This window comes from Nylanderia fulva, unplaced genomic scaffold, assembly GCF_048542155.1.
Source record: "Nylanderia fulva isolate GAGA-0341 unplaced genomic scaffold, ASM4854215v1 Scaffold2, whole genome shotgun sequence".
NCBI lineage: Eukaryota > Metazoa > Arthropoda > Insecta > Hymenoptera > Formicidae > Nylanderia > Nylanderia fulva.
In genome coordinates, this window is record NW_028190263.1 from 3,051,376 (window position 1) to 3,074,738 (window position 23,363).

The window sequence follows — 23,363 nt, forward strand, 5'->3', positions numbered from 1 at the left end:
TATAATTATATCTCGTTATTTCTAATATAATTATTAACGTAAATTGTGCTGTAAAATAATCTCTAGAATTTCGTGCACACAAAAGATGACAATGCATTACCTTTAGTATATTTAATCTAAAATTAACTTATAATTTTATAAATATGTCGGCTGTAGGAGTCTAAAGCGATGACTAAAATTAACAATTTAATTTTCTTCATTATCTATTCACGACGCGTTAAATTATCGATCCGATTCAATTATCTATTGAAATACCGCGGTTACAGAAAGGGAGAATATCATCAATTTTGCACGAATCTAAATAAATTAAACGGGACAAGTTGAAAGATAAGTTCAATAGGTAAAACTTAATTATTATAATATTATCCAGATCCATTGCAATGTTGATGCATTCTCCTACCAAGTCAAAATTTCTAAAATTCGGCGATTTTATCAGAACAACAGGAGGATTTATCAAGACCATTTCCAATCTTGACAATTTCAATGACCTGGCATTTAGTGGCAGACCTGGGAATACCTGGGAATACGTGCGCTCTCTCTTAACGCGAGCAAATAACAGAAGCTTACATATCCTGACCCAGTTGCCAAGAGTCAACAGATCTCAAGATCTAGGAGGCGTCATCGTGGTGAATTGACTCACCGGCCGTGGCTGTAATACCAAAGCAAATCAAAGATATACGGAGTAACGAACCATTTCGGGTTGATGTCCAAAGACGCGGAAGACTAAGCGCGCGGATTGGCGGCTTCGGGCTGGCAGCTTCGAGATTAGGGGATGAGCGAGTGTGTCGTATCCTCGGGCGATTTCGCAGCCTCGGTTAGCAACTATATATCGGGCAGCGTATATCTCGACGAATCCACCTAAGCGTCTAAAGAGGCTGAAGCCACGAGTGGCTCGGCCGTGGTGGCGGATCGCTCAGCGCGACTCGGACCGCGACGTTCCGAACGCGGGTGGGACGCGATGCCGACTGAGCGATCCGGTGCCGCGCGAGACCGTTAACCGCTGGACCGACGCTGATGACGACAGCGGCGGCGGCGCCCGAAGCGAACAGCGTATAGAGGGGGTGGCTGCCATGGGGGTGTGATAGAGAAGCCGCGAGAGAGAGAGAGAGAGAAAGACGAGGAAGGGATGCTCTCTGGATGGGGAGAGAGAAAATTATTGGCCGGGAGAAGGAGCACCGAAGGAGAGAGGTAGCCCAGGAGAGGGATGACGACGTGGAGAAGGGTAGCGTTCTCGGAGAAGGTGCGTGAAGGGGTGGCATGGAAACATGCGTGAGCGAGGGTGAACTCGGTCAAAGGCGGAGGATCAGATTTTAGTTGTCGTGACATTTTTCTCAGCTGAATAATTCTCTGATGAATTATAGCTACAAAATATTAGGTACCGTAGTTCAAATTTAGACATGATAATTTAAAATTAATTAATGAAAGGCTCGTATAAATTAACAAAATTAACAAAAGTAAATATTGTAAGCCAACTAAACGAGCAATTAAATAAGATGTAAAGATTTATTAATAATTAAATAATTAAATTCTCATTCCGTTAGAGAAACAATATACATGATGATTTAATTTCTAGTAGTTGTGGTAGCTATTTTTTCCGTGTAATTATTGCTTTTAATGTTAGTCATTTTGGAACGCGCTCTGAACTGGTATCTTTTTTCTTTTAATTTTTATAATTGTAAGATTGCCGCTAAACACACATACATATATATATATATATATACTTGTATTTTTTCTAGAATTGTATTTATTTCTGAATTTTCCCAGACTAAAAATTGTGTAATATTTTTCAAAAAATATATTGCAATATATAGGTCGAAAAATTTCTACACATGTCTTCTAATATCGACGCCTATGGGAAGCACGACTAAAATAAAAGTCGAGAGAAAGAGGAAATGCTTTAATGGTACATAGGGAGGGAAGATGAGAGGCAAAGTATTACATACTATATACAGAAATAGGAGGAAAAGAGATAGATAAGTTGAAATACTCAACCAGAGTGAGATAGTTAGAGAAAAGTGAGAGGAAAATACTTTAGCGGAAGTGAAGGTGGATTAGAGAGAACGAGATGAAAGAGAAAAAGGAGGTAACATTGTGGAAAGTTGACGAGCAAGACAGAAGCAGAAGTGCGTATGAATGATAAAGACACACAGAATAGGAAGAGAAAGAGGGATGAAAAATCCATGAAATAAGGTCGGAACAAGAATGCGAGAATATTTCTTCTATCGAGGAAGTAATAGAGACGTGTCAGCACGTAAGACGAAATGCAAAAAATAGAATAAGATGAAAATATCTGTAGTGAAAGGAAGAAAATATAAAAATTACTTCGTACAATTTATTTCGTGATAAAATTTTAAATCGAAATCTATTTACAATTTCATGCATCGTACATCTTAATGTATACGTCTGTATACATATATGTTATTTATACATGTGTACCATATATTTAAATATTTCTAATATTTTCTATATTACATGATACATAAAATTGTATGTATAAATTCTATCTCGAATTTTATCGCAAATTACAGGTGATTAAAAATAAGCTTTAAAGAGAAAAATAGGAGAAAAATAACGAAACAAATCGAAATAAAGGAATTGTTGGAGAAACAAACGGGATCCATGGGAATGTAGCTAACAATAAGCCACAAGGAGGCACAAATTCAGAGTGGTCAACATAGAACAGATTCTGTGGAATGAGAGGGTGGATCGAGAACAAGAGAAGGGATGAGAGGATTAAAGTGGGAGAAGATGAAGAGAAGAGCGAGAGGGAAAGCACGTGAGGGAGAAAGACAGTTTAAGAGGGAAGGAAAACGATGTGTTATGATAAGAGCAAGAGTTTTACTGAAAAAATTTAATTAATCAATATTTCAATACTGCCTAATGAATCATTAAAAAATGATTTTCTGATATCAAAAATAAATATTTTTCGCACATCAAAACAATATTATTAGTTTCAAATAAATATGATTTATCAGACAGTAATGAAATAAATATCTATTTGAATTCAATAATTTTTTTCAGCGTAGAAAGAGGCTAGTTGCCTAGAATCCTGAATGTAAATGCAGTAAAGTAAGGAACGGACAGATACGGAAGGGAAAAGAGACGAGAGGGAGACGTGAACGTCGAGAGGAGAAAGATGATGAACGGATATGAGACAGGAGTAGAATTATCAGAGTTAAAGATAAGACCGAAGAATGAAACCCCAAAGGGCGAGAGAGCTAGCTACCTATCGAGCGAACATTTCCAGCAAGGGGCGGATCTTCTTCGCTTCTCTACGTGAAGAAGTAAAAGGTGACCGATGGTTTTGTTTCTCGTGGACGACTGTCGTGAAGGTTGCCCGAGGGAGAACCGAGGAATATAAGTAAGTTCGACCGAAGAGAAAAGTATCGGCAGAATGTGGATTAATCGATGGAGCGCTGTGAATAGAGACGCGAAGAATGTTTTTAGACCGTCTTCTGCGCTTTTGAAAATTGAGACGAACACTTTCCTCCAAACTTGTTTCTCGTTATTCAAAAATGTCGTTGCGCAATTACACGAAAAACGATGAAATTTTTATTTCTTCGTCGCTTAAAAATATTTTTCAAAAATTAGGAAGAATAAATGTTAATTATTATTTAATACAAAAATAGATCGGCTCGAATAATAGTAATATATATATAATCGAAATAATTGAGCAAAGACCTTTTTTCGAGCAAATTTTTTGACAATTAATTTATTATTGAAAAATCGAAATAATTGAACAAAGACCTTTTTTCGAGCAAATTTTTTGACAATTAATTTATTATTGAAAAATTATACACTGCGGAACGTTTCGAACATTTAATTGTGTCATCTTCAGCCGCTAATCCTTACGAAATACTTAAAAATAACATAAATTATTAGTCATGACAATTAAAAACACATCAAACGACGAACACTTTCCTCCAAACTTGTTTCTCGTTATTCAAAAATGTCGTTGCGCATTAACACGAAAAACGATGAAATTTTTATTTCTTTGTCGCTGAAAAATATTTTTCAAAAATTAGGAAGGATAAATGTTAATTATTATTTAATACAAAAATAGATCGGCTCGAATAATAGTAATATATATATATAATCGAAATAATTGAGCAAAGACCTTTTTTCGAGCAAATTTTTTGACAATTAATTTATTATTGAAAAATCGAAATAATTGAACAAAGACCTTTTTTCGAGCAAATTTTTTGACAATTAATTTATTATTGAAAAATTATACACTGCGGAACGTTTCGAACATTTAATTGTGTCATCTTCAGCTAATCCTTACGAAATACTTAAAAATAACATAAATTATTAGTCATGACAATTAAAAACACATCAAACGACGAACACTTTCCTCCAAACTTGTTTCTCGTTATTCAAAAATGTCGTTGCGCATTAACACGAAAAACGATGAAATTTTTATTTCTTTGTCGCTGAAAAATATTTTTCAAAAATTAGGAAGGATAAATGTTAATTATTTAATACAAAAATAGATCGGCTCGAATAATAGTAATATATATATAATCGAAATAATTGAGCAAAGACCTTTTTTTGAGCAAATTTTTTGACAATTAATTTATTATTGAAAAATCGAAATAATTGAACAGACCTTTTTTCGAGCAAATTTTTTGACAATTAATTTATTATTGAAAAATTATACACTGCGGAACGTTTCGAACATTTAATTGTGTCATCTTCAGCCGCTAATCCTTATGAAATACTTAAAAATAACATAAATTATTAGTCATGGCAATTAAAAACACAATTGGTATAAAATTTTAAGTAATACCTCGATAGGGTCGTTATACCCATGCTTTGACATAAGTGAATAATATTTTTATATATCGAATGACATGTATACCAAATGTGTTTTTAATTGTCATGACTAATAATCGATTTGTCGAGTTATGTACGTATTTAGAAGTTATTACACACATTTTCATGTTATTTTTTAAGTATTTCGTAAGGATTAGCTGCTGAAGATGACATAAGTAAATGTTCGAAACGTTCCGCAGTGTATAATTTTTCAATAGTAAATTAATTGTCAAAAAATTTGCTCGAAAAAGGCCTTTGTTGAATTATTTCGATTATATATAAGGATAAATGTTTTATTTTGCAAAATTAATATTCTCTCTGCTTGATGATATATGATCATTCTAAGAATGATTTTGTTCATGTTATTGTAAATTATTTGACAGTCAAGCAAGAGAATATATAACTGTGAACAAATGTGCAAGACAAATAATTGATAATAAATTTTCAGTTCTTTATATGACAAGTAGGAGGGTTTCACGTTTTTTTTTATCGGAATATAATATTTCTATCAGAGTTTTTGTCGATAGTTATATGCTGTTTTGTCATTTCATATCGACGGTTGTAAAACAGGATCCACCTGGTATAAATCCTCTTCCAATTTCACGTTATATGTATTCTAGCAGGGTTCCATCTGTTGTTGCCTTTTATTATGCGCGTTGGGATACAACAGTCTGTAAAACTCGCAATTTGATTCCTAGATTTATGGCATGGCTATACGCGACAGATTGGGATCGATGGTAATCCTTAGACAAGGAAAATCTTATTAAGTTCATCGGAGACAAAATTGGATCTAGAGGTTCGCAATAATATTAGCGCAAGTACAATACATATTTATTTCCGCTTGGATATATCGCGAATACTGTCCATTAATCTCGCGTTACGTTTGCATTTTTGCATTATAGAAAAATATAAATATTCTTAAAGTGTCATTAAGTGCCTTATTTTATAGTCGGAAGTATTTATAAATAATATAGATGTTTGCAACGTTAATAAGACAAGATTTTGCATCAATAACTTTCTCGTACTTACCGTAGAAAAAAAAAATTAAAATACAAAATACTCTTTTTTTACCTCCCTAATATTATTACTTTATATTTTCTGTGCAGAGAAACTTTTCAATTAGCGGATAAAGTCCTCCGGTTTATAATTTCTGTATATATGATTCTTATCAAGAATTCCAAGTACACTGAAAAAAAATTTGTTAACTTGACTAAACCTTTCAACTAAATTACTATTTTGTTAAATCAACATATATTATAGTATTTAAGTCAAATATACGTTTTGTTAAATTTAATATATGTTATATTTAATTTAAATAACTTTATAACTTCAATTAACAAATTAATATTTAGTCGAAAGGTCTAGTCAAGTTAACAAAATTGTTTTCAGTACACGCAATTCTAATTTTTGTCGGATGGAAACTGAAATGTCGTGAATTTGAAATATGAAATTTCTTTTTCAATCTTGTAAGCACAATTATACGTATGCGTCGCATAAGGGCATGCAACTTTTCTCGATTCAAAAAGATCTCCAGGCACCTCTAACCGTTAGATTGCTTGCGCAAAATGAAATTACATCAAGATAAACTTATAATGTAGAGCTGCCCTCGTCCCTCGAGAATGAAAGACTTCCGAAGGAGCCAATATCGATATTCCTAAGAAGCCGCGGCTTCTCTTCAGGTTCTTTAACATTGTACTTATCTCGTATATTCGCGAGCTTCAACGCAAAGTGAACCCTGCAGTATATGTGCGTTGAATAATAATAATTTAATTATTTCCTCCTAAGCTCTATTCCTTTATTAATAACATTCGCTCGAAGATTGGACAGAGAGAAGCATCTGTTGTAATTTCCACGTTAGTTCGACCCTATATGGCTTTACCTACTACGACAACACAGTTCCCTAAGATTAATATAGAAGGGGCTTACACCAGATATTAAGGGAAACCACTCCGTGGGAATACGTATATAATATAAATACTATGCAAGAAATATACATATGTGTATTAGATGTGAGTTTTCAAATATTTTATTTTATATAAAAAAATATAATATCGATTTTTATACGATAAAACTAAATAAACGTTTCGTTTTTATGGATATCGCGCTCTTTATAAAATAATTTATTAAAAACTGACAGATTAATCCGCGGGAATACGAAGTATAGAGGACATAATTTATAAAGGTTTCAAGAGCATTTAATGGTAATTATAAAAGCAGTTTGAGTCACTGAAATTGATTAATTACTGCAGAATAAACCGCGTCGTATCAAATTATTCGGAACAGAAAACATAGTTTACTCAATTAATTTCAAGTTACACAAGAGTTTGATTATTTTGCATTATTTTGCACTAATAAATACATTTCGTGATGCAACTTTTTAGAGAGATGTTGACGAAAGGTGTCAATGTTTCTTGAGAAAAGCATTCCTTTTATAATCCTTTTTATAATCCTTTTATAATTTCTTCAATATTCAAATTCCTTTTATATTATATTTTTTTAAATCTTTATAAATAATAATATACTGTGTTAGAAACATCAATATAATGCAAACGTTTCTATGAGCGTGATAAGGATATCTCAGTGTTAAGGATTTCAATTTATATAAGATATATAGTCTCACACAAGATAGATAAACTATCTCACTACAAGTTAATAAATTATTCGGCTAAGTGAAAGGAAATTAAATGAGAAATTGTGTGCGATAAGATAAACAGCAGTGGCGGAAATTTGATACCATCATTGTCGCTATAAAGCCAAGAGAAGACAGGTGTCGACTTTTGAAATTATTTCTCGAAATTCTTGTGCAAAATTCATTTTCTTCGTTGATAATACAATTTTCAATACAGCCGAAGATCAAACGCGCTCAGTTTCAGGGAGGAAATATTTCTATATCGGGAGAACCTGTGAAACACAGGCATTGATTTTGTATGACCGAGATTCTCTTATGCTCGGCGAACTTTGCAACGAGACGAAGGATTTCCACTTACGAGGGATTCTTTTTGACAAAAGTTTTATTGGTTTCCAAGTTTTCCTTTTGTGTTTGTAAAGAAAAATAACTTGAAATTAAGTACGGCTTTCTATAAATAAATCAGTTAACTAAAAGGTAAATCTCAAAAAGAAAAGTAAATCTCTTCTTTTCCTTTATACCGAACTGTCTGTCAAATTATTTATAAAGCAATATTTAAATTTGTGCGTATAGCAGTGCAATAAAACAATAAAGAGAACTTTCATATATATCGTAAATTTAATGAAATCTTCTGTAATATTTAAAATTTTATCAAATGTATTTAAAATTTATTTTCCAGTTAAATGGATTTATTGTAAAAAACTATAATTAAATCACGTACAATTTAATGAAAAAAAAAAATTATTCTATATAAAATTCTATATAATTGTTTGGTAATATTCTATATATCGAAAGGATGACACGCGCGTTGAATTTAAGAGTAAATTAAAAGATTTATTTTAGACACGTAATAATGGCAGCAAATCCCTATTAAAGTCAAGTAATATCTAAGAAATTGAGGTTCATTGTGTTCGTCCATGTGTTTAACCATTGTCGAGTGCAAACAGAAGCTTGGAAAGAGAGTTTCCTTCTCTATACCCGTGCAATTTAATTATGTTCCGGACAATCGAACGATTAGTGGTATTTAGTAGCTTTCCCCTTTGTAATACAGCTCGAATGAATATTAATTGGACGTCTCTCTCCTCTCTATCCTGCATCGATTACATTTAACGAGTATCGTATTGACCGTTTATGATATTTTTGCTCTCAAACGAATGCAAAAATAGATTATTCGCTACTGTTCTACATTAATCGTTTCGAAGCAGAAAATTGATAATTTGGAATCTAAAAACAATATCTGTGTGTTCGCGTGCGCTTTCTATTTTTTTAGAGTATATACTTTTAAGTATTGAATTAAATAAATTAATAATTACAATTAAAATGTAATAATATAATTGTTTGTATTATATTGGAAAAAATTTAATTGTAGTAAGTAATTATAAAATAATTATAAAAAATATGTTCATACGTGCGTTCTTTCTGATTGTCGCTGTAAAAAGATTCTAAAATAAAATATCAGGATATATTTTTGACAGCACTCATTATAAAAATATATTATGCGCTGGCGTAATAAATGATTTAAATAAAAATAAAATATTTTAGCGAACGTAAAATAATAGTTATTGGTCCCTGAACTCTTAGTCGTGCGATATTTTTATGGTGAGAACCATTCACGTGCTGTGAAACTTATAAATCGCTTGCTCGGTTTTTCCAGCTAAAGTTTCTCGTTAAAGTTACTGTCGCAATTCAATCTCAAATTAAGTTAATTATGAGATAGTTGAGGCGTATTTAATATGTCGCATCACACATACATACACAGTTTAAAAACTATTAAAAAACATCATGTATTCTTGCACAAGAGATAAAGGTAATTTAATTTCGCAAAATAAAAATTTCATTCTGTTTTTTCAACGTTATTATTTCTGACATCAGAGCTTTGATTGAAATTACACGTGAATGCTCTGGGTGACATTACATAGGCGGATAAAAGTCGTCTCAAAGAGAAATATGGAGAACAGGTCATTCGTAAAAGTTTGATGATTCGATGACGATAGAAATAACGATGATTTAAATTTCGCCGCGCAAGCCTCTAAAAAAATGTGTGATTTCAAGCGCGGCTGTTCGAAAAAAATTGCCGAGCCGACGATTTCTTGCGATCTGAAAGTCACGCGCGATGAGTAAAATGAGAGAAAAAAATTCTTTCACGAGATCTCTTATCCAAGGGGTCTTGTGATATGAAGTAACGACCGACGACTCTCGTTCGCGTATCTCCGCGAACGCGATAAATTTTTAACACCGATGATCTCATTTTGCGTCGATACGGGGATTTACGATTCTGTAAAAGTGGATTTGATGTAAATCGCCGTTTCATTTCATAAAGGAACAGACATCGGTGCGTGTACGTGACGGCAAGAGAATCGAGCCGACGCGTAAAAGCGAACGTGTGTTTTAGAAGCGGAACGAAGTTTGCTTTCGAATTTAATTGCGCGATTTGACATGATATACACACATACATACAATATTGTCATTGAAACATGAGTTTAAAGATTAATTACATCGCGAAATCGGGAAAATATTCCTCTTTCTCTCCTTCTCTCTCTTTTCTGATTAAGATCCATGAATATTCATTTTCCCTCCCATCGGACACATTAGCATATGCTTACGATAAAATGTTAATCAGCAAATGTTCTACAAGCTGCATCCTATTCAATCTCCACTGACATAAAGCCGATATTTATAATTGTTTATCCCACGAATTAAAAATAATTATGCACCTTATTATTTACGATAATACACATGTAAGTATATGTTCTTGATTTGCCAAAAATATTTTCTACACTGAAAAAAATGTAGTTAATTCTTATAAGTATTTAGTTCAATATGCGTTCAAATAAATCATTTATTTATTGAAACTAATAATATTTATTTGATATAAGAAAATCCTTTTCAAAACAAAACTAATATTTATTTGTTTCAAATAAATGATTCATTTGAACGTATTGAACTAAATATTTGTTAATTTAACAAATTTTTGTTCAATGTAAATATTGTTACGTGTGATGTGATTTATTTATCTATGTGCGTGCGCGTATAAAAAATGTGATGAAAATATATTTTTTTGGCTCCTCTGATATAGAATCAAAACAGTTTCGGGACACATATAGAAACGCATTCATATATATGTTCTATATATTCTTCTACAGGTTATCCGACATCGCGAGTTATATCTCGATGGATCCCCCGATCGTGAAAAATTTTCTTCGCCATTTATTCGAGAGTAATCCTGTGATATATAACGTTCAGCTCGAACGCGTGCTTTATATTGTGTCCGCGATAATGTTTCTTTTCTATCTTTAAGAATAGTTTGGAGACAAATGGCTTTCCGATAAAGCATCTACCATAAACAACACGACTATCGCCGCAACAATTAATATTTTGCGATATATAACGACGCGACTGCATCATTTATTTATTACAAATCATTTTCTTTTCGTCACAGTAACACACGCGCACAGATATACACTTTTTAAGCGATATCGATCATATATTTTAATAAAAAGTAAATCTAACGCCTTCATTTGCATGCGTCCATTATTCCAATATTTCGGCGCGCACCTGTCGAGACAATTACAGATCTCGCTAATATGTGACCCGAATGTGACCGCCCTCGGCTGTGTTCTGGCTTTATTGGTATTCTCCGTTCGCGTGGACGCACACTTGGGAAACGATATTCCGTTTCTGCATCAACGCCGTTGTCGAGACGCTAGAAATTCGCATTCGATCGCGCATATGCACGAAAGTGGCCGCGTGGATACCTGCATTCACACATATATATATATATATATATATATATATATATACGCCTTGTTTGCACGAGATTTCGAGTATCGTGCCCATCTGTAGATGCGGACGGTGGATATTCTCCGACAGTTTCCCCAGTGATCAAGAACACTTGCGTGCTCTCCTCGATATTGGTTAAAGCGCGTATCTGTATTTGGGCGGGAAGACAGACCGCGAAATGCACCGCGGTGCATTAAAATGATATCGCCGTTATCTCGGGATAATTAACGCAATATTCCATGAACTTCGCGCCTCGCAAAACATTCGTACGGGATTTTCGCAATTTCAAGCGAGAGAGTCTCGGAATCTGCGAGAGGAAGCAATCAAAAGACAGGAAGACGAGATTTTTTCTTTAATCTAAGAAGAAAACTTATTAATATTTGCTCCTTGAGTTTACTTTTAAACAAGATTCTGACGGATGATATTTGACGCGTAACAAGTTCAAGTTGTATGTTAAATTATTCCTGCTGGTTTTCGTAGTTTGTCAAGATTTATTACCGAAAGCGTTCATTTATTATACGAACTTTATTTATTATTTAATTTTTAATTATACGGAGAGTTATAATGTCATTTCCCAATTATATGATTAATATTAATTTGTCGTGCTTAAAAGAGCGCATTACTTAAGACAACAATACATATATTGGCATCTGGAAAGGAGAGAAGATAGAAAGAGAAAGAGAGAGAGAGGAAGAGAGAGAGAGCTATAGAAAGGGGGTCTTATTATTGACCCAATCCCTAGACGAACTACCTAAGTCAAATCGGAGGCAGTATCAGGTGCTCCCGCTGAGTAATAATAGGAAGCTCACGGAAAGTGCAACAGGAAGGCAGATGGTAGGCAAAACTAACATGTAACTTCATCCAAGTTGTCGATTGATTATCGATATACCAAGTAAGTTACAGCCTACATAGGACATTGTTACATTTAGCAATTAAATCTACGTTTTCTTAACAATTCTGTAGCAAGTTGAAAACAACTGTTTCAAGTAAAAAGAAATAATAATGCATAACTTGTACGATAAGGTGATTCATATTATATATTTATTTTTTTTAACAAATCTAAATTATTCCGATCTCTTGATGTAAATCTGCTGTATAAAAAACCAATAAATAATAAAAAATTAAATCAGTTTGGATATTTATCGTTTGCAATATTTTTTCCACGTATAAATATTTTTTGAAATATATTTCACGTGTATATAGGATTGACATTTGACGGATGAACGGGATGAATCTGTAACGCGCGCTTTATTCGATTATTTATCATAATAAAATTATATAGGATCCGGCAGCTCAAACGTTCCACGCGATATCACTGTATAGAATCAGCCTCACAAATCACGGGTTACGCGTAATTACACGCGGCTAATTAATTCAGCGATTATTAATTGAGGTGAAACGCGCGGTCATTCGCAGACGCAATGGCGCGTCAAATATCCCTTAGAAATGTTTCGTATTTTTTCCTCCCGAGATCAAGAGATTTTTTTTGTCTGGAATTTTTGTCTGTCGATTATGGCATCCTCTGCGAAAATTTTTCAAGACATGACATGGCAGCTTGCCAATCACGAAGAGTCTGGACGAAAACGAATTTCATACGCTCGATCGCTCAAGCAAATATGAGACCGGCTATTGAAGGGATATGATATAATTTATCGCGAATCCGTGACTAGCATACATCAGAGAGTTTCGCGGTATACATATTATAATTTTATTTATTTTTCATTACAATTTTATCTTCACAAAAAGATCGGATTCAGAAAATTATTTTGTGATTTAATCATCTTGGGATCAAAAATGTAACATCAACATTCGAGAATATTTATAGAAATATCTAAATCTTTTTCGAAAAATTTCAGTTTCCGAAGCGCATTAAATAATTTCGATCAATCAATTCTATTATTATCTGGAGCATCTAAATGGAAAATATCGAAGTTTTAAATTTAATGAAAAACGTCCAAGTAAATTTGTAAAAAGAAGTTTTTTGGGGAAGCTTTCTGGCGAATAAATTTCTTTTTTATTGCAATTCTTTTTCTCATTCGTAGATATACGTACTCTCTCCAAAAGAGAACAAACGAGAATTTGGTTGCTTGGGATTTATATTGATGAAGGTCGAGCACACGTAATCTTGTACATGTTTAATAAGGATGCAGTGTACTAACTTAACTCGATATATAACACCAGTACTTTGAAGGGCTCTTCCCAAGCCGCAGTAGATCTTATATATCTTTGCACAGTAAAAGACCGATTCAATTAAGCGGTTTATAATGCATGCAACATCGCAATGAATTATATTTAGAGAAAAGAATTATAGGTATGCGTGCATCCGTATCTCTTTCACAAGATTTATATAAACTATAAAATTTGTGAAATTAATTCGATATTTTGTTAACAGTAATAATTTAAAAATATTATGCATATATAAAAGAGAGAGAGAGAGGGAGAAAGAGAATAAAAAAAATTGAGCGTCTCGTTTATACAAAACGTAATATTAAAAAAACACGTGTGATACGTGATATGTAAATCTACTGCATGAAACATTGTCTGAAAAAATATACGCATATTCCACTGCTGAACGTGCTCTTTCTTTTATTTTCGTGGCATTTATAACTTGTTGGTCGATACGGAATTTTAATCGTGCTTAATACATATTACGCTCACACTGTTTTTAACCTTTTGTACCAAAGTATCGGTCGAGATATTTTAGTCCGACAATATAACGATTGTAGGCCGCTTCGTTCATGCTTTTTCAATTCGTATCGAAGAGAATATTACTGTAGATGCGTGTCTTGGTAAATAATCTTGTTTATAATTAAACTGACAAATGTGTTGGAAAAATATCCGTGATATGTATAATCTCGTATAAGAAGATGTATATATTTTTCTTTTCACCGCTCGATTATTATAATAATTTTTATCTTCGCGCGGACTTAACAAACTGCGAGTCTGTCACCTGCGATATTACGAAGTTTATGTAACGGAAAATGCCGTCCCCTGTTACGGTAATTTTCGCGGACGTGTCACCATCATCTCGCGCGAATGCGGTATGCATCCGCTATGGAATGTAACTTCCCTCACGTGAAAGAGACGGACGCGGATAGCTGGTGAGCTGATCCGCCTGTCTAATTGCACGGCCTGTTTACGCTCGCCCTGAACTTGCATATTACGGTTGCAGTTTCTGACATTTATTGCAACGATTCTACGAATGCGGTTCTATGAAAAGACGAAGGAGCATGTTCTTGATACCTATGCACATTGCACAACGGGAATCGGTATTACAATCCTGACGTAAGATCCCATAGGTAAATCCCGTTTGCAGTCACAAGCATTATGGAAAAATTTTGTGCAATGTAAATACGAAAGATTTTTCATGCATTGTGTCCCACCCTAAGGATTACAATCTTTGATCGAGTCAATATTTTACCTGTTATTTCGAAAACGCAGATAGATTTATAAGATATAAGATATACAGAGAAAGGCAAGGAATAATATAAAACTGTTTAGAAAATTTCTTTCTCGCGCGAGACAAAAACATTTCTCTCATTGATCACTAGAGTCAATCGAGTGAAAAATTGTGTTTAATGGAAAAGATAGAATAAAATAAGGATAGACGTATAATAATATTTGATATGTTGTGTGCAAAATAAATGGTATATTTAATAAAAAAATCATCAAGAGACAGTTATCAATTAGCGATAAAATAATATCCGAGAGAATGCACATTCGATAGAAATTTAATTGAATACTGACGATAATAATTTTATTATATGTATATAATTCATAATACCGGTTAATTGCTATTTCTGTTTTTAATAATAAGCATGAGATAATGACACTCGATTTCGTATGACATTAGGGAGAAGAAATAACTAGGGCATAAGCTAATTTGCCAATGTTGACACAATCAAAAGGATTCAACCTCGTTTACGGAGGATTAATCGTATCGAACGTAACGTATAATTCTGCACGCAATCGAGTTGAAAGCAACAGGAACATCGTTGCGTTTGCCCGGATGTTGTGAAAGGTATCCGACGCAAAGGTCGTAAATGTCACGTAGCGACATAGAAAATGGCTACGTAACAATATATACGCCAGAATGATCGCGACATACAGGGCGTAGGCGAATGTATCGATACAGAAGCTACACTTTTCGTTGAAGCTGTGTATAGTGAAAATATATATTAACATGCGTTAGATGTGTTTACATATGCGCTTCAAAGACTGCGCAAACATTCAGGTACAAGATCATATATGCGTTAACATATGTATGTATGTACATACATACATATATATTCGTCTGCGTCGATTGTTCGCCTCGGTCTCGCTTTTGTTCGCGTGTAAATTGTGTTATTCGACTTGTAACATATATACGCGTGTTTGGAAATTTACAGCAAGATTTAGAAGAATACAATTTTAGGCTTATATTGATCGCACACATAATTTTCATATTTTATGTCGCTTTAATTAAGTGTGCCTTTTAATCTTTATTATCGAAGTGAGAAAGAAAGTCGTGTTTTTAATCTTTCATAGGTACATTATGCAGTGTAATCTATCTTTATATTAACTTTAATAATTATTAATTCACAAATCACATTTAGTATGAACAGCATATACGTGTGTATATAAACTGCCCTTTGAATATATACATTATCTCGGGATTTGGCTAGTTTAGTTAGATTCCCGAGCGACCTATACAATGCTCTTGCAATCCTAATAGCATGCATGCGTAATATAATATGTATGTGTTGAAAATTCGCTATTAAAATGTTATTAGCGTAATTATTTGTGTCATTATCGTCATTCGGAGGATGATAATAATAAGTGAGCCGGAGCACACCGAGGTCGTATTTTTTTCCTGATAATTATTCACGTCAAGCTTCTCCAAATTAAAGCTGGCCGGAATTAAAATTTTCACTATATACACACGAATAAAAAGTTTCAAACTAACCCCGGTGCACTCAAGTATAAATGTCAATGTGTAGGTAGATAGCGCAGGTTTGTGGTAAAAATACACGAGGCACGTACGAGCAAAGGACTGGACAAGTAGAATGACAAGACTGTCATCCTTAACAGGTTCACGTAACCGTACAACGAAACAGAGACAAGAATCATAGAAAGAAACCACTTGCGTGTTGATCCTAGACGACAACTAATGCATAATAAGATTTTTCATAAGGCAAGATACAATGATATACGTAAAACGTCGGGAGAAATATATATTTCCTCGATCAGTGATTAGACTAAAATTAAATGAGATTCTTAAGAAATAATTCTCGTAAAAATATCGTCCTACTTGTTTTTCTCGTAGAAAAACAAGCAAGAGAACCGTAAAATATTGAAACAAATTATCGTCCCTCGTTTACTTTTACGATCGCGCGTATAATCAGTTTCGTTTAACTCCCCGTTTGAAGGCTGATCGACCAGATTGACGCGATTAGCTTGATGAATGCATTTACTATATCGATGCACCGCGTGGACGCATCTCAACGTCATTAAACGGAGAAGCCTCTACGTCAGGAAACGTGTGCGCTCGCGTGTCATCGAGACCACGTCATCGTGAATAAATTATTTATAGCGCGCGCGCGTCTTTTTCCGAGACACTTGGAGGCGATGGCAGGGTAGATAGGGCAGGGTCCGGGGTAGAGACAGGCAGGTAACCAGGCAGCAGGGGTAGGTTACTCCGGTATCAGCCACCCGGCAAGTAAGCAGGAGCAGGCTCGCGCGCCGCACCGGCAGGCAGCGAGTAAGGAAGACAGAGAGAAACGAGGCGAGTCGGCGCGTCCGCGGGAGAGAGACAACGAGTCCGCGGCGCCTGCGTGCTTGATTCTTGAGAGCGAGCCCTCATCCGAAATCCAGGATCCCAGTCGCGAGCGCGCCGCCGGTACAAGCCATTCGCCAGGACGACGGGAGAGCACACGACGGTCGCCGACCTGGCCAGTCGGCGGCAACGGGCGCACTCCACCCACACGTCCCGTGTGCGTTCTGTCACCGCGCCGCGACACGTTACTCCAACAAGTCAGGAACATCCACGAGGTCCGACACCGGCCGGTGTTTTCGATCGCTCGATCTCCGCGTTTTCGCCTGGATCCGCGATACAGAACACGTTGCGCTGCATTCTCGATCCTCGCCCTGGATCCGACGACACTTCCGCGAATCATTGATTCATCGAGAGATCGATCCGCGAGTTTCTCTATTCGTTTTATATACGGAAATATAGATCGACGACCGAAGAAGAGGGATCCAAGTGATCGAGGAAGAGAGTTTGGGATTGTTTTGGGATATCGCGATTATAGACGTCGGAGAGAAATCGAGTTGGTGGGTTTTGATAACTTTTGCGATCGAGACGATGCGGATGAAACGTGGAGCGTTTTTGGAGCGAAATCGTGCGGCGCGAGGAGGAAAAGTTGATGGGTGATATGCGGGTCCTCCGCGGATTTCGAATTCTTGCGAAAGAAGATTCCAAGATTTGACAATTCGGGATTTAACGGATTGAAGAACAAGTAGATCCGAATCGGTGGAACGAGGGACAGAAGTCGAGAGGGAAGACAAGTCGGGCAGTGGCCGGATGTCAATGAACTCGCGTACTCGTGAGGGAAGTACATCGGGAAGATCGAGTGTATAATGTAACGATCGAAGAGGAACGAATGATCGAGATTGTTCGGAAGATCGAAATAATGGACAGGTTTTTGTGAAGTAATATAAGAGCCAGTTTTTCGGTGTTCGGTGTTTGCAAATTGCTAGGTGTAAAGCGAAAATACACGGTTTAATGACCGACAAGCGGGTCTTTATGCGACGTAAAGTGTTTCAGTCAAGATAGAAATAAAATCGACAAGATATATTACGCGAGAGATAATCGCGCGATTTTTATGCCATGTTGATAAATGAAGCATGAAGGACCGATATTGCCCTGTCATCTGAAGGAGAATTATAATACTTGGGCGATTGAAAAAGTTGAGGAGAATTATAACTTCACATATACAACACTCGAGAATTATACAGTAGCAGGTAAGAATCCCAAGTTTATTATTTAAAAAATTATTTTATTTTTTTTTAATCTGTAAAAAGTAAAAAGATGGATATAAATAAGAATTTATAAAATGAAATCTATTCATGAATTAAGTCCAGTAAAATAATAATTACAACTATAATTATACGTGATCAAATCTATTTTCTTAACTTCGTATTATAATCGAGAAAGAAATTGTATCAAAAGATTCCGTTTCATTCGTATATATATTTTTTTGCCGCATTATTTTATTTTCTAGATTTATAAAAAAAAAAAAAAATAAATAATCGCATCTTATTGAAGTAATAAATCTTTTTTTAAAGAATCGTGTATATTCTGTATTTCTTTCTTTGACAAATTTATCTTGATAGAAATTGTTGCATCATAACATTTATTAAAGATGATATATATATTTCTGTTCAAAGCGGTTTTGGATGCATAGGAGCGGAAGCATTTCGTTTCATTATTCGTCCTGGTCGTCACATCCACTCGGACGACATCTACGCTAATAAGGACATCCCATTGGCCACCGCAACGTAAATTAATTTGTAGCGACGAACACATACTGGTGAGTTCATCGTTTCGCTTTTACTCTGTTATTATAGTCTTGCACAATAATTACTTGCACGAAAATTATTTAGCTCTCGTTCGGGCGACTGTTACTTCTTTATCTAATCAACGAAACATGATTTCGTTTCGTGTTTAATTATGTTGCTCGCGGCATATCATTATTATCGTCATTTATTATTAACAAACTCCAGACGTAATCCGTAATTTTGTTTATTTGTCGAAAGAGGGTTAAAGAGACACGCCGATGACGTGTACGTATCTTGTGACGGATGATCGATATACTTTTAGAGATATACAACACACACACGATAATACGAGATTTCTCATACGGTCGCTTACGGTCAAAGGTTAACAATTTCCGATACAAATATATAATCAGTTTTATTCTGGTCATATCGTAAGGCATGCACGTTCGTTTACGTCCGATATCTTCGCTCTATTGGGTACTCGCCACCTACTATCGTAAGCAGATAAGCTTCTTCAGAGAGGGATACGTTCAAGTATTTTTTCTATACTATATAAATTACGGGAGGAAAAGCTAGAATTTTAGGAAGTACTTGAAAAAAAAAACTCAAAAAATTTTCCTCGTCTTTATACGAAGAAAGAATAATATATATCACACGCGAAATATTAATCAGGGAATCGATAAAAAGGGTCTTCGATTATTTTTAATCTTCCGTTTGTACCGATTTGTATTGAAATAACGATATTATATTAATACATTAATAATAATAAATAAGATATATTAAATAGATTAACTAATAATAATTAATATTATTATATTATACATAATATATAATAATAGATGTAATATACTCTATCATATAATAATATAGATTATATTATGAACATTAAATATGAAATCGCGATGCACAATTACACTTTGACGTGGAGAATTAGGGCGACGCGAAGATTTAACAAACGTGCGGACGTACAAAGCAAACGTGACCACATGTAACGCCTTACGTCACGCCGCGAGTGTAGTTTGCGTGTAGTGGGATTAAGTGCTCGAATTGCGTAGTTATCGATCGTGAGCCAATTAGCAACAACAAAGCGAATTTGTGTATCGCGTATACAAGCCACGACAAGGATGCGTAACAACGCGGACTAAAACGAGGGAAAACATGCACGTGGGAATCGGACAGGTGTTCCTTTATTTCTTTTCCGGTTCGACGATTATTTGCATTCCCTAATTGTCCCCTATAACAACTTCGCTGCAGAGTATCGGTTTTATCGTTCCTTCATCGTTTACGTGAACCGAAGGGTAAGCGGATTTCTTATCGTCGATTAGAGAATGCACCGGAGAGTAGGTTTGTTATTATTTTCCTATAATTTGCAAAGTAAACGTGGATGCTCCGAAGATAATTCACTGATCATTGTGTATGCAATGGCAATACTTTTTGCGACGTTCCGCGAACAACACTGCTCCGAATGTATCAAGTACTTTATCAAACATTTTCAAATATAAGCGAAAGAATGAAAGAAACACACATCGCGATGCAATTTGCGATGGTCTTACGATTTTAGTAGTTATTATCAAACAGATAAATGTTTGCACTTTGTTATCGTACAGTAGCGTATAGTAATGTAAATGTTTGCTGGCAGATTTATGTCAGCTTGACAAGCCGAAGAAAAATCATTTCCAAAGTGCATTAGCGCACTCTGGAAAAATATCTTTTTCACGCAATTCAGTCATTCGTACGTTGAAAGTTTTTACGGATATATATTTTGTGCAATCAATGTGCAATAACAGAAAACTTAGTAATGCATTGATATTATAATGGAATTGTGCAAACAATACGAGGCCAATATTATGCAAATAATAATATTATATATAACAATAAATAACATAATATACGAGTATATTTTACTAAATTGTAGGAATATAATCCTATATGTGTGCGCAATTAAAACAAAAAAATTTTTTAAAAGTATAAAGTTCAATATAAGTGCTGAACTTTCACGAGATATTGACCATATTGCCAAGAAATGTGTATACAGCTTTTTTGGTTCTTGAAGCCATCCGGAGTTTTATGCGAAACTTTGCCGCGCGCGAATCGATGGAAAATGCGGCATCAGAAATGTCTTGTGCACTTCATCAAAAAGGAAGGTTCGCCGCACTTCGTGACATGACAATAACATCTTTTACATTGTCTATGCTTGAATATGTCTCTTCGCGTAATGGCCTACCAGGGATTATTGTGGCTTGAGAATGTTACGAGAGAAAGGCGCAAAAGATAGGAATTTTAGGTATGTGCGCAACCATCAATTTATTTCCAAGCCCATTTAACAAAAGGAGGATTAAGAATGAATGAATGTGGCGGTAATTCGGCACCTATACGGTAGCATATAGATAATTCATTGAATTAGAAGATCGGGTAATGAATTGTCTCGCGAAGATTTGCGGCCAAATTACGGACGTATTACGATTTTGTCTGCCTACCGAATTCGACTATGAATTCCATCTTCCGGAATTATATGCATGGAAATTAAATAGATGAAAAATGCGCGCAGGTGTATCACTAATTAGAGAAAAAGAAGGAGAGAAAAAAATGTTTCTGCTTTTTTATCTCTGTAATTACAATTGCAGAAATGTTACCTACATTTGAAATATTATTTGAATTTTTTTTCATAACTTTCTCGCGAGAATTTCAAAGACCGAAGAGATATCGATCTCTTATTGGGTCAAAATCTTTCTTCCTAAGAAATTATACAAATTTATTCAACATTTTTCCTAATATTGTACATTATATTTTATTCTTCACACGTGCACGTGTCTTAAACGCGCGATGCTGAGTGTTCGAGTATGGAAAAGTTTTCGACGGATATGTATATACCTATACATATATGTATGTATATACATAATACTTGGAGAAAATAAATTTGGGAAGAGCGAGAGTCTAAAACTTTATATCGAGCATCTCAGCGCGCGATGGATTCCGTTCATGATAGTATACCGTTGCCTTCCATGAAAATAGAATCGAGTGCGAAATTTCATATCCCTGCGAAACCACCTTGTGTTATGATGCATGACAGCAAATGCACACAGATATAAAACCGTATAATTCATAGAGTGGAAAAAAAAATATCGCGTTTGTTATCTTTCCTTATTTTGATAAAAACAAATTGCGTTTATTTAAAAAATACGAATGATATATTATTGTTTCGTTATCTTAAATTAAAAAAAAAATATATATATACGCAGTTTAAAACATCGTTATCGGAGAGACAAATGTTTGATATCATGTCGGTATGGAAAATAGGATTACAAAAAGTAAAAACGCCTCCGACTCTCGCGAATAATCGAGCTTGAAAGAGTATTGATAAAAGATTCAGTGATGCCAAATGCCAGCTTGATATCCGATCTAGTTCTCAATTTTGATCAAAGCTGTCACATTTCTCTTTCGGTTTTCCATGCGCTGATGCATCTGAGTGCAAAATAGATACCCATAATCGATATTAACCAATATTACAACTGATCTTATATAAATTTGCATGTAATGCTCCGAATTTGCTCATAAGTAGTTTGTAGATTCACTTTTTGTGTCGCAATTTAATATTGCTCTAAAAAATTCCCTTATATCCATTAGATAAAAATAACTCGATATCTCTTCATCGATTAAATGTATAATGATAATTTTAGCACAATAGAAACATGTCTACATTATTCCTGATTTTTTATTATAATCCGTAATTGCGCTGACAGATTTACACTTTGTTCTATAATTAACGTGACGTAAAAAATAATAAAAAGCAGATATAATAAATTAAGTTTCTCAAGCGTGTTTACAAAAACATACATGTAATAAGGTACTTATTACTTATATAGGTATCTATTACTTATTATTACGTAATAAGTAATAAATACCTATTTATTACTTATTATTACATAATAAGGGGATGTTTTACATGTGCTCGAAAAAAAAATAAGAATGCATTTGTGTGAGCAAACTCTAGGAGAGGAGAGACGAGGAAAGCGCGTATAATCTTCTGATCCATTGTTTTCATTTCCACCCCGTCTTATTTCGCATCGGCTCGACGTATATCGCGGTCGCGTCTCGAAGAGTTTCGCTAAGCCGTTAAAACGGCAGGACTTAACGTGGCCGCGATAAGTTTGCTCGCTCTCGATAACGGATGACCTCACGGCGTGGCGGCGTCTTTAATACCTCGGCAGGAGCGAGCGCGAGGCGCGAGTGGTACAGCTCGATGAATAGGCCGACGCGTCGCGCCGCGCCGTCGAGGCGCTCTCCTTACGAGTACTTTTCTCGTTAACGACCGCGCGATACGCGCTTGATTCCGGCGAGAAATGAGAGATCGCGAGAGGGATACCCTCCCCATTCTTAACTTCGCATGTCGCGTCATTTCTCTGTCGCTCTTTTATTGTTTTTTTTTTTATTCTCGAAATATTACGAAAATGTGGTGCTTAAGAATATTGCGGTGATATACAAAGAAGAGAAATGTATGCTTTTTTGCGCGTACATATTTTATTCTATAAAGGCGAAAAAAATTAATTTATGCTATAATATATTCATTTTAAAGTAATCCCGAAAAAAATCTCTTTGAATTGCA

The 23,363-nt window shown here is 34.8% G+C and overlaps 2 protein-coding genes across 5 annotated transcripts in view; one reads left to right on the forward strand and one right to left on the reverse strand.

The window, feature by feature from the left end:
• LOC114945326 (uncharacterized) overlaps positions 1–23,363 on the reverse strand; it is a 64,378-nt gene that overhangs the window by 19,834 nt on the left and 21,181 nt on the right. The window contains exon 1 of one of the 3 annotated variants that reach the window (XM_029321478.2): positions 692–803. The exons of the other annotated variants lie outside the window; for them this stretch is intronic. The gene's annotated coding sequence lies outside the window, so the exon portion shown is untranslated. Of the gene's footprint in view, positions 1–691; positions 804–23,363 lie in introns of those variants that run through there. 3 annotated transcript variants of the gene reach the window in all.
• The window catches only part of LOC114945325 (uncharacterized), a 47,166-nt gene continuing 40,715 nt past the window's right edge, over positions 16,913–23,363 (forward strand). For both annotated transcript variants that reach the window (XM_029321474.1, XM_029321475.1), the window contains exons 1-2: positions 16,913–18,223; positions 18,650–18,792. The gene's annotated coding sequence lies outside the window, so the exon portion shown is untranslated. The remainder of the gene's footprint in view (positions 18,224–18,649; positions 18,793–23,363) is intronic.